At 41.4% G+C, this 16,056-nt stretch overlaps 1 protein-coding gene across 12 annotated transcripts in view; it reads left to right on the top strand.

The window, feature by feature from the left end:
• ZNF462 (zinc finger protein 462) overlaps positions 1-16,056 on the top strand; it is a 132,471-nt gene that overhangs the window by 3,004 nt on the left and 113,411 nt on the right. For 10 of the 12 annotated variants that reach the window (XR_001595045.2, XR_004950095.1, XR_004950096.1 and 7 more), the window contains exon 1: positions 1-175. The exons of 1 other annotated variant lie outside the window; for it this stretch is intronic. The gene's annotated coding sequence lies outside the window, so the exon portion shown is untranslated. Of the gene's footprint in view, positions 176-417; positions 844-16,056 lie in introns of those variants that run through there. One more of the 12 variants, XM_016129991.2, reaches the window with a different exon arrangement.

Below are 16,056 nucleotides of genomic sequence, written 5' to 3'. Positions count from 1 at the left end.
AGGAAGGCAGGGAAGATGGCGTTCCTCCATTGCTGAGACCCGGCAGAAGCACATGAGACTCCCAAACAACTTCCACAACAATAACCCGAGCAGGAAGAGGAGAAAGAGAAAGAGGATAAGGAGGCGGTGGGGCTGGAGAACCCGAAACACCTCCCGGCGCCGGGACGCTTCTTCTGTAAGTTACTGCAATTAACGGCCACCTCGGGGTGGTCCGAGTGCTCCGGGGAGGAGAGCGCGGGGCGGTGGAGGCACAAACGCGCTCATTCATTCGGCCGAGGAGGGCTGGTGGAGCGGGAGCAGAGGAAGTCCCCCGCATGGACTGGCTGTTGGAAGAGGAGAAGAAGCGAGAGAGCAGCGGAGGGGAGGGGGGGGAGGAGGGAGAGAGGGAGGGGGAGGAGGAAGAGGAGGAGGAGAAGCGAGGGAGGAAGAGGAGGAGAAGCTGGTGCTGGTGGCTGCGAGGTGGCTGTGCTTTTCCTGCTGGCTGCTCCTTCTGCTGGGGGGAGCGGAGCGCTGGGGCTTAATTAATTTCGTGTAGTTCTATGGAGAGAAGAGAAAATGAAAGATGAGTGAGAAGAGACCTGGAGGCTTAGGACGGATGCTCTGAGCGCGGGGACAGGAGTAGGGACCGAGAGGGGGGCGGAGGGCGGAAGGCGAGGAGACCTGAGCTGAGAGCCAGAGGGAGCGAGCGAGCGAGGGGCAGAGGAGGGAGCGCTCCGAGTCGCCCCGACCTGAGCCGGTTGACCTCTTTCTTTCTCTGTCCCTCTCCTTCCTTTCCCCCTCTCTGTCTGCCTGTCCCCAGCCCGATGGCAAAGCCGTGCGGATTGGCACCCCTCTCTTCCTCAGGTATTTGGCTCCCTCTTCTCTCTCTCTTCTCTCTCTCTCTCTCTCTCTCTCTCTCTCTCTCTCTCTCTCTGTCTCTCTCTCTCTCTCTCTCTCTCTGTCTCTCTTCTCCGAAGTTGGGATGCGGGTCGGGATGTGTCGGGGGGTGGCTGCTGCTGTTGCTGGTGGTGGTGCTGCTGGTGAGGACAGAGGCGAGGAGCTGGGGGCACGGGCCGGGTGGGGGGCGCAGGTTCGGGAGCAGCTGAGGAGCTGTCTCCAGGCTGAGGGTTCAGAAGCGTCTGGTGGAGGAGGACAACGGTTTCTGGAGAAGAGAAGCCATTACACACTCTTGGCTCTCCTCTGAGGAAGGGAGAAAAGAAGCCAGGGGCCTGGGGGTCGCCTCACTCCTGGTGCAGTTCCCAGGGGTCTGCCCTCCTTCCAGGCACGAGGGGAAGCCGCTGCCGCCCCTCACTGGAGCAGCCCCTCTCTTTCCCTTTCTTTATCTCCCTGTCCTCCATTTGCAAGCTGTCTGCTTTGGTTCCAGTCCAGACTCCAAAACACAAAGCTCCTTCTCACGTTCATTCTCCAGGCTTTTCACCATTCCTGAAGGAACCCTCATTTTCTTTTCATTGTAGCTTCTAATCTACAGCGAGGGAGGAAGGTTGCCTGGAGTTCCTTTTATATTCCTCCCCTACTAAGAAAAAAAAAAAAAGTTTCATTTTTAAGCACGCGTCTGGGATGGGAAAAGACCAACCAGTTGGGGCTTTCTCCCAGGGCTCCCGGGGGCTATGTCTGAGTGTCTGTGTTGGCTGTTTGGTTTGCTTTGGTTTTGTTTCTGGAGGTGGCTTGCAGGTTTTGGAGGAAGTGACTAGTTTGGTTGAGAGCTGGGAACTGAGTCAGGTAAGCCGTGTCATGTAACTCCACCAGAAAATGGAGGAGAGCGGGTTTCCAGGAGACAAAGCTGAGATGAGAAGTGTTTATAAAATTATGGATGTCTCCATTTTGAAGCTCTGTTGGTGATGGCTGGAGGAGGAGGCTTGCCTGCCTACTCCTTCTCCCTTTCCTGGGGGAAATCTTGTGGTGGTTCCTCACTGTCTATTCATTATGCAAGGAAATGAGGGGCTTTTAAGGGCTGCTCAGATTTTTCTCCCACCAAAGGAGTGTTTTCACAAGTTATTGAGATGTTTCCATTTTAAAGTAAACTTCTGGAATTTTTTTTTTCTTTTTGAGTGGACTTGAAGGGTTTTGACCTCCTTCAAGAAAGGCAAGGCCAAACCTTAAACATTTTCCACCGAGGTCTTCACACAACTTTTAAGCTGCTCCAGGTCTCCTGAAAGTCACCAGGAAATGTTGTTTCCTCATTGTAAAGATAGTGGTGGCCCTAAGCTGAGATTTTGGAGTTCTGAGGCTTGGCTATCATCATGTTTTGATGCATTGCAAGACTTTTTTTGTCTGGTTTGGGTTGATCTCTGGGAAGAAAAAAAAAACAAACTCAACAAGCAAATGCTACAAGATCTCACAGGAACTCTAACTGACACCAGTTTCTCCAGGGTCTACATTTCTCTTCAGGCTGTTCCATTTGTGTGTTAGGCCTTCTTTTAGTTCCTTTGTTTTCCCTCTTCCCTTCCATCCTGCTGTTTTTCCTGTGTTCTCAAGTACTGTAAGTCTTCAGAAATATCAGATGTCTTAATAATGTCACTATGGAAACAAATTTTTAAAATATTATGTCAGTTGAGAAAATCTTATGTCCAGGTATCTTTACCTTTTTAATTGAGAGGAATTTATTAGTCTTATAGGAAGACATTTTGTGAGGATGATTTGAAGAAAGGACCCAGTCCCACCCCCGTCCACACACATTGATTGGAGTTCTTCACAGATTAGTTCTAGAGGATGTATATAATTGATCCAAGTAAAGAACTAAATCCTGAAATGCTTAAGGATTTTATAAAAGCCAACCATGAAGATGTTGCTTTTCCATTAGGTGAGGTAGCCATCTTGAGGATGAGGAAAGATGTTGGAAGAATTTTAGATGGACTATTGAAGACAGGTGAGGAAGGCTCCACAGTGGAATGAAAACTTGAAGGAGATGCAGAACCAATTAATATATTGTAAGGAGGCTGATTAGACCTTGTTTTCAACCAAGGAGAAATTTAGAAAGGTGCCAGCTTCAACAGAAATAAGGAACACATTGGTGAGCGACTTGTACCAGCTTTATTCTAGCTTTGCTTTCTCATGTGTCAGATTTTTGTGTGTGTCTATGTAAAGTTCCTAATGTCTACAGTATTTTTGTGCATATTGAAGTGGTTTTAGATTCCAGATGTAATTATATTCTGTTGAGTAGCTGGTAGCAGTGTCATTCAGTAAATGCACAATGCTGTATATGACAACATCACATTTTTCAAACCAAACTGTTGTGTCATTAATTGAGGGTTATTGTTCTTCTGAGGGGAATGAAAGGAGAGGGGGGAACACATGGTTCTTTAACTGATAATTGTCCATGGTCAATGAAGTAAAACCCTGCTTTTGCAGACAGAGATGTATGGTTTTCAAGATTTTCAGTTGATGTGTATGCTCGTATAAAAATACTTCTCTTCAGATCTCTGTTTCTTATTCAAAACCTAGGACTCTCCAAGAGCACTTTAAAATCTCACTTGGAATCATACCTTTACTTATTCATTTCTGAATGTTATTTTTTTTTGATACTGTTACGATTCCTCTTAGATGGAATGTCATCAATGTTATATTTAAATTTGCTAAGGCACGTATGACTGCTACATGTTTAGACTGGGAAGTTCAAGTGCAAGGGAATAAGGAGTATCTGGGAAAGTAATTACTAAGTAATTTTGCATCTAGTTTACCATATATGTTTTTGTAAACATAAATACATTAGACTTTGATCTTGAAGCAAACTTCCATGATATCTTTTTTTGTTGTGGATATCAGGACAACTGCTTAATTACTTATTTCAGTGGAGAAAAAAAAATCTTGACAAACTGGTTGCCAGTCCAGCAGTCGACTCAACACAGTTTTTTTTTCAATTTTGCATCCAAATACCTTAGTGTCTTTATGGATAGTCTTAGAGTTGAGCTTTCTAGAGGAAAAAAATAGGTGTCTGAGAGGTTTTTTGGAGTTTGAGAATATGTTCTAACTGGTTACCTAAAAGATCCATCCCATCTCTGATGCCCTTCATCAACATGAGAAGTGCCATAATATGAAAGACATGGTTTCTTGTATTTTCCTAGATATACACATTCAAAGTGGGACAAGTACCTTGGATAAACCACTATGAGAGAAATAAAAAGAGTGTCGAATTGAACATTCTCATTTGATGTCAAAGCCCAGAGATCCTTTTGTTTTTGAGACATCAAGTTGATGAAGTTCATTATGCAAATTTTTGCATAGTTCTAATATGTCGCAGAAATCATTCTGGAGAAATATATGTGAGCTATGATGCACACTGTTATAAAAAAAAAAAAGATTATTGTTGGAATTTCTCAGTCCTTAGTAGCCCTCATATTAGATTTATGTCTGTCTAACTCATTGATCATAATCCCTGAGGACTTGTTTTCCCCCCCACTCTTTGGAGTTAAAGACAACTTTTAGACGCAAAATAAATAAATAAAAAATATATGTGTGTGTGTATATAAAATCTTCTAATGAGTCTTCTGGAAGGCATAGGGGAAAATAAATCTAACTCTATTAATGGACTTTAGAGTACTTGGGATGAGTTTTCCTGAAAGAAAGGAATGATAAAGTTCACTTGGGGAAGAGTTCCTTTTTCTATATGATGGAATTTCATAGGGTCTAACCTATCTTGAATTCTTTCCTGGTGTTAATTTTTTTTTTTTTTTTTTGGTTAGGTAACCTTACTTATCTTCTTTGTGGTGTGTGCTTTTGTCAGACTTATAGTTCACTGCCTCATGGGACAGCATTGACGAAGCTGAACGTTTCAAGTTGAGTGGAGACCAGAGGTGTTATTTCACAATGCCACACTCACAAATTAGGAAATATATAAATAATGAACTCAGATTGCAAAGAATCTGCCATGAGTATATAATTGGGTGATTAGTGCATGGAAACCAAGGAAATTCAAAAGAGGTGGAGGAAATATTTCCAGAGTCTATCACTAAAAGCTAGTGAACTGGAAAAAAGAAGTCAGCTTCTGTCAATATGTGAGTGAGAGAGTGTGTGTGTGTGTGTGTGTGTGTGAAAGCAAGTATCCTTGATGAGGTTCACATACTTATGAAGTTGGTGGCTTTGAGAGAAACATTAGCTATGACCTAGTAATTGATTATGAGAAAATGGAGAGGAGAGGAGATAATGCTAGAAGAAAATTCCTCTTCTCGTGTGATATGCCAAGACATCTGGCAGATGTTATGTTGGGCCCTAAGGAATGGACAGTTTAATTTTAGCCCTAGCAAGGAAATGGGAAGTTCTAAGCTCTTTTAATAGCACAAGTCTTAGTTTGGGGAAGGTTGCTTAAAATAATAAGAAAAGAAAAGAAGAGAGTCATTTATTATAATATGAAAGAACTCAGGGAGCCCCGAGATGAAGCTGAGGTTTTTGGGGGGATGGACAAAAATGTTTTTCCCAAGTAGAAATTACCATAAAAATCATGTAAAAAGTTGATTAAGAGGTATACCATAAATGATGCGTATTACTGGATCTTTGCCAGTCAGAACTTCAATTGAGAGGCTGGTTGTTTTGTGCCTTAGAGAGATCAACTTCAAATCTCGCCCCCCACCCCACTGTATTTTACTGAAGAGGAAACTGGCACCGAGACTTGAAGTGACTTGCCCGAGGTCAGAAAGTTCAGTTGTAACAAAGCCAGGTCTAGAACTCAGGTCAGCTGACTCCCAACCCAGTGCCCTTTCTGCTGCCCCAGCACACATGATGGTTGTAGTGGTTTGTGAAACACCAGCTCCACAAACTGTAATCATACACTAGTAGGGCAGGAGTATTGATTTTTGTTAGTCGGAGTTAACATGTTAGGGAACCCAAGGCTGAGCATGGTTTCATTTATAGAAGTGATACACTCCAGAGGCCAGTTTTGGAGAAATATATGTGAGCTATGATATGTGACTTTCAGTCAAGTTTTAGCTCTTGGGTTTGTAGCTGCGCTTTTTATTGTCCTCTTCTGCTCTATAGTTCTGTCACCTAGGACTTGGGAGTCCTTCTCAAATGCCCTTCTTTGGAAGTTTGTCTGGGTCAATTGCAACTTACAAAAGTGCCCACAATTGGTCTCTGAGGATTTATTTTGCAACATGGTACAGATTTAAATTGGCTTCTTTCAGAGATGCCATTTTGTAATACTGATGAATGTCCAAGAGAGTGAAATCCAGTCTAAAACAATTACTGGTGATTTTCCAGTGTTCTGAACTCATCCAAAGATGTACCCTCCATATATCTCCTAGGAGCCCAGTTCTCTCTCAGACCAATGACCATTCCCCAATACACATGAAGTCATCCTTAAAATGACTTTTTATCAACAGAAGCAGCATTTAGCTGTGAGCGGGAGGTGGGTCAGCACCTTCAGAAGGGTTTTCCTGTCTGATTCCTCTTGGACAAGTGAAAGCAGTTTTATAAGGAAGAATGATGTTTGGAAGTTTCCACATTTTCTAAGCTTCTTCCAAACTAAAGCATAAATCTTAATCCAGGAGGCAGTCTGGAGAAGGTAGTGCTGGATGTGGACTTCTGGCAGAAACACAGTTAACGCTATAAACAGTCGAACCTCAGTGTGGCACTCCTCCAAATGAGTTGACTGTCGAAAATAAAATGTTCCAGAAGAACTGGGAGAACAGGAAAGAAGTTAAAACAGCATGGTTTGCATGCCAGTACTGAAGGAAGAAAAAAAAGTTCTTTGGGGGGGAGGACGTTGGAGAAAAGATAATGCTAAATAGAACTGTCTCCTGGATTTATAAGACCCAGGAGGAGAAGTTTCCAAGTGAGGGAAAATGAATTTTTATGAATTTGGATTCTGTTTACTGGGAAGCTCTTTTTGAATCTTTTGTCCCCTTGAACTTTGTATCTTGAGAACTACACACACTGATAAATAGAAAGCCGTTTGGAAATGCTTTGGATTTATATTTTCTGCTTGGAGATACTATCATAAAATGTATCTACTTTCTAAGGACTCTTGTCCTCAGCAGTCGAAGCATACATAAGATTTTTAGTCTTTGGATGTGTGGCTCTAACACAACATTGCTTTTTTCAAGGTCTGGAAAGACGAGGAAGAGTGGTATGGAGCAAGAGGGTGCAATATAGTCACCTGCAAATGCATTGTCTTTTAATTCTGGTGAGCATATACTTGGTGTCTTCAAAGCATTCTTGCCTAATTCCTAGCTAGAGACATTTTTTCTTGAGTTATTCTTGGATGGAAGGTTTCTTTTTGTGCCAGGTCATGGGTATTTTGGTATTGATTTTCTTGCTTTCGTGTGTTTGCTTGTTCAGTTCATTGCATGTTGCTTCTGGATATTAATAAAATACTTCTGCTGTGCCTGTTCACATCTTAACCCCAAACTTCATTCAAAGAGCAAAGCCTGCTCCTGAGGGTGAAGGAAAGGTTGGTAGGTACTTATTTGTTCAAAAATAAATACTCGAGATGAAGACTGCTTAATTCAGAAAATTATTTGTTAGGCTTTCGAGTAGATTTTTAACAAAGACCATGCAAGGGAAGATGGGGAAAATTCTACTAAGAGCCAATGGATCCTGATTTAAATGTTTTAGGATCACTTAGTAGGAAATTAAGCATTTGTCCAAGATGAGTAAGCAAGGACTTACCTTTGGATTCAGATTGGTTTGAGCACAAAAGGAGCTGGAGGCCCAGGCGAGACAACTGTGTCAGAAGTAATTAAGCCCAGGATTTGTGGAGAGGCTTAGCTGCCACAGAGCCCAGCTGGGGAAGGCCAAACTTGCTCCCTAAGCCCTTGTCTGGCCAGTTGAACCAGAACATGAGCTAAGGCCTTCAAATTTGGGGATTCTTTCTTCCCTGTTCAGATTTAAGAAAGTAAAGTCATTATTCTTCAGTTATGCTCATGTCAGCTGAGTGCTTCTCTCTTGAGCTGGGAAATGCCAGAGGCAGGGCGGGGTGGGGGGGGGCGATTCTTTCTGAGGGAACATTCTCCCTTCAACAGTACAAATGTGCCTATAACATTGTACTTATTACTCAGAAAATAATTGTGCAGTGGCACAATGTGGGATACTTGAAAGATGTTTGCTGCACAAAGGTTCCAATACTCACCTGCAGATTAAGAAATGGGTTTCTAAACCATCTCATTTCTACTGCTAATGAAAAGCTTTGGAAGGCACCTGTGAATTAGAGCTCCAGCTGCTATCATGGTAGGGGAAGTTGGGCCTTGAAAGGATACACGGATTAGCCTGTCAGAAAAGCAAACAGTAGCATCAGCATAAGTAGAAAATAGACAGGGTTGTTAAGCTAACAGAAAAGTAGGCTAAAGCATTGCCATAATTATGTGGTGGAAATTTGCTGGGAAGCAGACTGCTTGGATGGGAGAAGGAAAAGAAGAAGAAGGGAGGCAGGGGAATGACTGACAAGTTAAAATAGAAGGAGTCTGTCCATTGGGAAGAGCCTACAGGAAGAAGAAAGGCATTGCTTTTAGGACAACAATAAAGCAAGTGGAAAAAACCTTGTAATTTGGTACCTACTGCATGTGAAATATGAAGACTGGTGTTCAGATCCACATTCTTTGGTTAGTTCTCATTGTAAAAAAATAGAATTGAGCTTAGAAGACAATTTATGTGACTTCACAGTTACAAATACAGCTTTTCTGATAAAAGACAGATGGAAACTTGAAGGCCTAGGTAGAGATTTTCCTGGAAAATAAGGTAGAGAATAGAGCACAGAAGAAAATAGCTGCATTATTAATGGGCAGAAAATGTGATAGTCCTCTCTAAAGTTATCCATAGAGCTTCTCTACCTACACTCTGGGTGTTAGAAGAATTGAAGAACAAAGACAAGCTTATTTCAGAAGGGAAGGGAATGGACTGCGACAATTACCTGGTGTCCAGTTTGGGATTAAGCGATGTGCTTCAGCCAGGCATCACAGGCTGGTCTGTCAATCTAATCCTGGCCTTTTAAAATCCAAAATAAGGCCATTGCAGTCCAGAATGTTTAGCCATTCTGATCCCTAATTACATCATCCTTTTATATTGTGACCAATTAGTTAGCAACTGAGCACCAATCATTCAGCTTAAATTGGACCTGATTTGGGTCCTTCATGTGGGGTAAAATTTGAACATTGGATTATAGACTGAAGATGGCCAAAAATAGATGCCAGCTAAAAATTACGTAAAGATTTCAATAATAAGTATTATTGCCCATCAGTGGTTTCTATCATAAATGGCCTTCTATGAAGGCTGTTAATTATTACTTAATATGATAACTGGGAAGGAGGTTTGTATGGACGAGAGACCATTTTCATTTGCATATCAGTTCAGTTGTAAGAACCTCTCCTCCTACTGTCAATAAATATTGTCCCTTCTGATATTGGGTAAGAATACTGTCTATAAGGAGAATAAATATGACCGCTTCATCAAAAACCTCTGCCAGCTCCTCTATAGAGTGAGAATATCACATAGACCTTCGACAAAATGCTATTCCCCCTCCTGGAGTGACTCACAGTTCATATTAATACTAGGCAATGTTTGTTTAACATTTAATATGAACCAGGGACTGTTCATATGGTAGGGAAAACTGAAGTTTAGGGAGGTAATTTACCCAAGGTCATGGAGTTACAAAATGGGGGAGCCAGGACTCACACTTGTGGGGGAACTTCCTCCTGGCTCTCACTGGTGAGAACTGGCCTTGCTTATTATTTAGCATGCTAATAGCTTATGTTCCTGATGGTTTATCTCTTCCAGTTACTCATGCCAGGAGTATATCCTAGTGTTCTGGAAGGAAATCTGACCATAATGGAAAATTAATTGAAATATATTAGTTAATATGAGAGATATAAAACTTACTGTAATAGCTTGGTAAAGTATGTTTAAAGAGTATCCTCTTGTGTTCTTCTGAGTTATAGAGATGATGGGAGGGGGGGAAGCAAGGGACCATGTTGGGGGAAATTTAGAGAATAAATATTTTAAAGTGGTACTGTGTCGAGCTCAATAGTGGAAAGTAGTTATACACATGGATATTTAAAAAGTACATACCTGTCATGACAGAAGCACACGCTACGTGACTTTTTTTAAGTAGAGAAGGTGTCTTTTTCCTTTTTTAGGGCCCCCTTTGAAAGTCTCGGTGCCCTTATATTAGCTCTGGTTACTGCATGCACAAGAAATGTTTTCAAAAGCTGCAAAGACATATTTGAAAATCATTTCCACTGTCTAATGATCATTTTTGGAAAATAGTGCAGATACTCTTCAAAGCATGGGTGCTAGTGTCCCCCACGCCCTTTAATCATCACCGTGTGCTCTATTTAGATCATGGAGACATGATGAATGTTTTGGTTTTATTTGCCTCTCCCTGAAACTTCACAGTACAGTAAGGAAGCTGCTGTTCATGGATGACCACAAATGCCCTTAATAGAGTAACAAGCTGTACTAAGGGAGATGGAACGGGTCCAAATTTCCCTCAGATATCCAGGACAGTAGCTTTTCTGTAAGTCAGGGAATTAGACACTAATTGCTGACTAGACTCTTCAACCTCGAAGCAACTAGTGATGGTTTTATAAAATCTTAATTTTGCTAGGGATCTGTTCAGATGATCCCCTGTCCCCAGACAGACTCATACCCTAAACCTTTGTCCGAGGATAAGCGTGTGTCCTCTTTGTGAAGTGTACTAGAAGGGACTACAGAGTCACTCATTTTTACCTGTCGTCCACATTATTATCTACAAAACTTATCAAATCCATTGTTTTCTTAGATAAAGGCCTTTAATGGGAAAAAGGCTCAGGAAAAATAATTACATAGTAGAAGAGAGTAAAATTGAACTATATGGAAACATGTGGTTCTTTAGGTGGAATTTCTAATTTAAGAGCAGTAAGGACTCTTCTCAGCCTTAGGTGGCATCAACCGAGACCCTGGTGAGTAGTACCTCACCATCTAAGGTACCCCTTCTACCAGCCTGTCTCAAATCCCAGTCCTTAATGTGTTTCTTCAGCCTTCCTCTTGGTTCTTTGAAGAGAAATCTACCCTCAGGGGCTTAGCAGAAAGTGAAAGTAAATTGAGTCAAGTATCTTTGTGTGCAGTGACATCCAATTGGGAATAGGACCCTGAATTTGAGAACACACTCAGTGAGAAAGGTGTGGTAGGAGAGGAGGCCTCAGCATGTCCAGGAAGTAAATGTGCTGCTAAGTTTATGTACTGGTGGAAGAATCCTGTATTCTCCTGAAGAGAAAAGAAAATCACTTCTTCAAAGATAGGTTCCACTGTAATGTGAACAAGCACATGGTATAGATCACATAAGATAGCACACATTTGAGAAAGCAGAATTGCATCCAGAATTTGTGTGGAAGTTCTCCTTCATTCATTCATCTCCCATGGCTTTGCCTCTCATTAGTAATTTTAGGGGGCAGAGAAGTGAAGTGGTATTGAAGAATAGATGTCAGCTGTCCCTGAAATTCATCCCTACCCCTTGGTTGACTCAAGTGTCTTGAGTACCTTACCGATTCTTTTTCTGACCAGTGACTGGTGCTTGTTAACATGAGTGAACATCACCCATAGGTCCTGAAAATAGCAAGTGTTAAATGTTATATGATTATTAGGGGGAAAACAAGGTAATGTAGTCAGTGGGCTTAATTAGGTTGTGATTGCCCAATTGCTGCTTCATGATAATTATATTCATAACCCCGTTCCTAGACGTCAACTACAATTATCAAAATTGACCCCAGCACAGGTAAGTGTTAGCGATCTTTTTTGAAGCTGCTTCTGAATGGTGATTTTCCGGTGTTCCTGTGTGTTCCTGCCTGTTTCTTTCCCCCTTCTTGTCACCTTCCTTCCCCCATTGTAGCTGAAAGGACAGTGGCAATATTATTTTGTCTATGACCATGAACATTTTGTGTAGCTTTTTGTCTACAGAAAAATAAATAAGTTCTTAAGTTTCTAAGAGTCAAATAGAACTGGAAAACATTAATAAACCAGCTATTGGGAGTCTTGAACCATAAAAATCCAAAATTGGCTAGGTTGTGTTTTTCCTAAGCACATGAAATCTACCTGTGCAGTAGATTTAATATGATTAAATAGATCTTTTACTTTATAAGGCACAGTCTTAAAACAAAAAAGAGAGTCATCTGTGTTTTTGATACATGATCATTAAGATCTGAGGAATATAGAGCAAGAGCTGTTAACTTTATCTTATTCCTTTCTTTTTCCCCAAATTCATGACATTTGGCACCATGTATACTAGTAGAAAAAGAACATGTCAGTGCTGGAGACTCTGTTTACTATTTATCTCACAAATAAAGGCAATGATTTCCAGGAAATACAGACAACAACCTGTATCAGAAGTGGGTATGTTAGTGTGACATTGTGAATCACTGGGCCAGATTGTCACTTGGCAGCCTTCCTCTTCTGACATGCAGTTATACGGGAAGATAATGTACTAAAAATTTGTGTATTATGGCTAAACTTCAATGCAATTAAACTGTCCGAAGAACTACTAGGAACTTGGCTACCATATATATGAGTGTATATGTGTATAAATATATATTTGGGTGTGTGTGTATAAATTTGTAAATATATATGCTTATTTATTTATTTATTTATTTATTTTCCATCTGCAGTTGGGAATCTGCATAAGCTGAAGGCTTAACTTAAGTTATATATGAATTTTAACTGAGTAGGCAGTTGGCACCCCTTCTCCTTCCTTCAAGGCTCAAATGTATATGTATTCTCTCTGTGAGAGGTGTGTTTATTTTTTTGCTAAAACATCAGGAGTGTAAATTTCTGAGAATTTCTGGGTGAACATGCAGTTCTTTGTGCGGGGTCTTCTCTAAGAAAATGACGATTAGTGGATGGAGCATACTCTTTGGAACTACATGAGCACAGGATGAAATTTGTCTCTGTCCCCTCCTAAATGGATGACCTTGAATGAATCACTTCTCTATTCTCACGATTTCCTTCCCCATAAAATGGGGATGATAATTTGAGTCTATAGAACTGACATAAGAACTAAAAAGTCCTAGTGTGTCTAAGGGTCCTGGTTCATAATGGACACTGGAAAATGATGGTTTCTTCCTCCCTCACTAATAGAGAAACTGAGCTTGAAATGTCCCAGAACCTTACCAGATGTAAATTATATTGTCCTTGGTCTTGAACTTGGTTCTTTGAATTCTGCCTGATTAATTTTGTGTTGTGTCTGCCCTAAATGACGAGGGATGCTCTTTGCTGTTGCCCATGCACAGGTAGGCTTTTCCAGATGGTAAGCTGCCAGTCTGCCTGGATGTAGACCCCACAGCACTCTATATCTGAGGTGTGTGCATTCGGTAGGATTTGTAAACAAGTTGAGGATGATGCCATGTCCTCTTGGATGAGTACATTTACATGGTAGCAAAGCCTGTCCCAGCCTTGCAGAGTGGTTGCTGGGAGTCTTGGGGGTGGGGGGCGGGTCAGGAGAAGAAATTTTAATCACCATGAACTTCTATGAACTTTCCGAAAGAAAGATGTTATTACTGCTCCTGTTGTCTGGCATCATTTTGGCAAAAATCGTACTTATTGCAATGAAAACACTGGCCGTGCTGTTTTATATAAAGGCTAGATGCCTCTTTGTGGCTTCACTCATTTAGACAGCGCTGAGCCAGTTTGAAGATTATCCTGTAGCCTTGCCTAGAAATACTTTGGTCTTCTCTGTACGAATATTTAATAGGCCATGTCCAGTTGGTCTGTAATGTCTTGTAATATCAGATGCTTTGAGATCTCAGGGGTAAGGAGGCTAATTTTAGAGCGCTTTAAGGGTAGATATTTCAAAATGTGGAGTGGTGTTAATGGAGCCTAACAGAACTTACCTAACCTGGTTTGTTCCCAGTCAGAAGACCATTTATTAGTGGCCTCCTTGGTGGTAGCATTTTGGCAGTGATGGTGGTGGTGTTAGTAGCAAAGGTAAAGAATATGTAAGTGATTTTTTTTGTTGTTAAAACAGTATAGTGATTTTTTCCCCCACCTTTAAAAGTAGATTACCCAAGAAGATTGACTGATCGATTGATTGAGTTTTACATTTTGAAAATTTCCAGAGACAAAGGTCTCAGTGGAATTTTTTTTAATTGTAAGAAGCTTTATAGTCACCAGTTTAAAATTGTGTCCAGAGATATTTGAGGAGAGAAAAAGAGACCAGGCATTTATTTATTAGTGTTCGAGATCTCTAGGATGATTTTAAAGGAGGGAATTTGGGCCTCAAAGGGTAAACTCCAAAACTAAAGGAGTGGAGGAGTAACTTTGACTGTGGTAGTGCTTTTAGTAATATGGAATGCCCTCCACAGCGTAAGAAATACGGGGAGAAACAGTAAGAACTAAACCAAGGACTTCTAGATTCCTGAAAAACTCTGGGAGTGGAGAGATTTTTTCCAATTTCCTTGAGACTTAAGTAAGGGCGATATTTGTGGGTGCCACCTTCACAAGTGTAGGTTCTTTACAAATTGTAGGATCTTTTCTTACCTGGGACTACAAAGTAAGAAAAGTGATTGGCTCAGTTTGGGTCACTCCTAATTTGCTCCTACCCTCCAGTTTGTCTGTAAAATGGAATTCTCTCTCTGGTGAAGGTGAAGAGTCATAATGTATGTAAAGCACCCAGCACCTTGCCAGGTACCCAATAAAGAGCCACCTCGGTAGTTCATTTGCAATGATCAATTAATTAGTGGCCATCCAGTGCCTACTTAGCAGTTGTAGAGGATGATAGAGTTGGAAGGAATTTAGTGTTTTGATATAAAATGTATTTTATAGAACTGTTATATTTAAGCAATCTATGCCCATTCATCTATTCATTCATCAGAACATTTATTGAGCACCGTTTAAGTACCTGGCAGGCCTACAGTGTGCCTAGGTAGTCGAACCCAGGGGATGTAGGATCTATCAGTTGTGTTAGGCTCTCTGTTTTGGTAATTGGAGTGATTATGATAGAGCTATGCATCCTTAGCCACATTTAAATAGCTTGGAGGCCAGAGATGGTGAACTTTGGCTTAAGGCAGTAGGAAATAGATCCCTCTTTAGATGCATTCATTTCTGTGTCTTCTTGTTTGTATATATTTACAAGAAATTTGCTAACGATGTAGTCAGTGTTGCTTGGGGTACATAATCCGGCATATCATTTAAATATTTACGCCGAAATATCTCGTTCTCTGTTGGTGTGAAGTAGAGTTTCCAGTTATTTTTAGGTCATTTTCATCTTAGCAACCCTGTTGGAGATGAACCAGACACAGTGCTGTAAACTGTCCCCACATTTTGATAGAATTTAATAAAGTAAAGTTTAATGGTTTGGTCCCAACAGGCAAACCAACCATCTGGTTAGCAGAAGGTTGGGTTGAGTATTACTTGGCTACTGAGAGGGCCACAAACCAGCCTTGATGCCCTGGTAATGTGTCCAGTTGCTGAACGCATTAAGCATTGAAATGGTGCTTTCAGATCTGCCGAGCCAGCAGTTCTGTTACCACTGCTGTGACGCAGGAGATAATTCAGCCGGGCAAGTGGCAGCATGGGGGTGGATCTACAGCACAGGATGTGTAATGTCAACATGAAGGATTGGAGCTGGCAGAAGGAAGGGAAGCACTCATTTCATGCCAGTGCAGGAAGCCTAGAGAGATGCTTCCCGCCCCTCTTGCATCTTGTCCTCTTCTGAAGCTTCCACGTTATGTGTTAAATGATTACCTTGTGCATGGTCCGTGGCAAAACTTCAGCTGATTTTCTGCCTCTTTTGGAACCTGTCACCCTAAACAAAGTGAACCACATACTGCACGCACGTAGGGAGGGCAAAGGCAAGAGTTAGCTGCACAGACTAGGAGGAGGAGAAAGGTCTTCATCAGGCAGGAGCATCTTTGTGCTTGAGATGGAATCTCATTGTATGTATATCTCTTTGTGTTCACATTTGAGACCAGTCATCCGTTCAAAGGCTGCAATCATCTCGGAACATTGTGCCACAGCCATAGTCAGTAGAAGGCTGCAGAATGGTTCCAGTGATTCTGCAGGAGCTTAGCAATTACACAATTGCTATGTAACGAGAGAGCCATCAGGATTGTCTAGTTCTCCTGGAAAGAAAGCTTCAACAGTTTGAGAGGTAGATTGTTTTCCTTT

This window comes from Rousettus aegyptiacus, unplaced genomic scaffold (genome assembly GCF_014176215.1).
Source record: "Rousettus aegyptiacus isolate mRouAeg1 unplaced genomic scaffold, mRouAeg1.p scaffold_m13_p_3, whole genome shotgun sequence".
NCBI classification, from domain to species: domain Eukaryota; kingdom Metazoa; phylum Chordata; class Mammalia; order Chiroptera; family Pteropodidae; genus Rousettus; species Rousettus aegyptiacus.
This window is presented reverse-complemented; position numbering and strand designations above follow the sequence as displayed.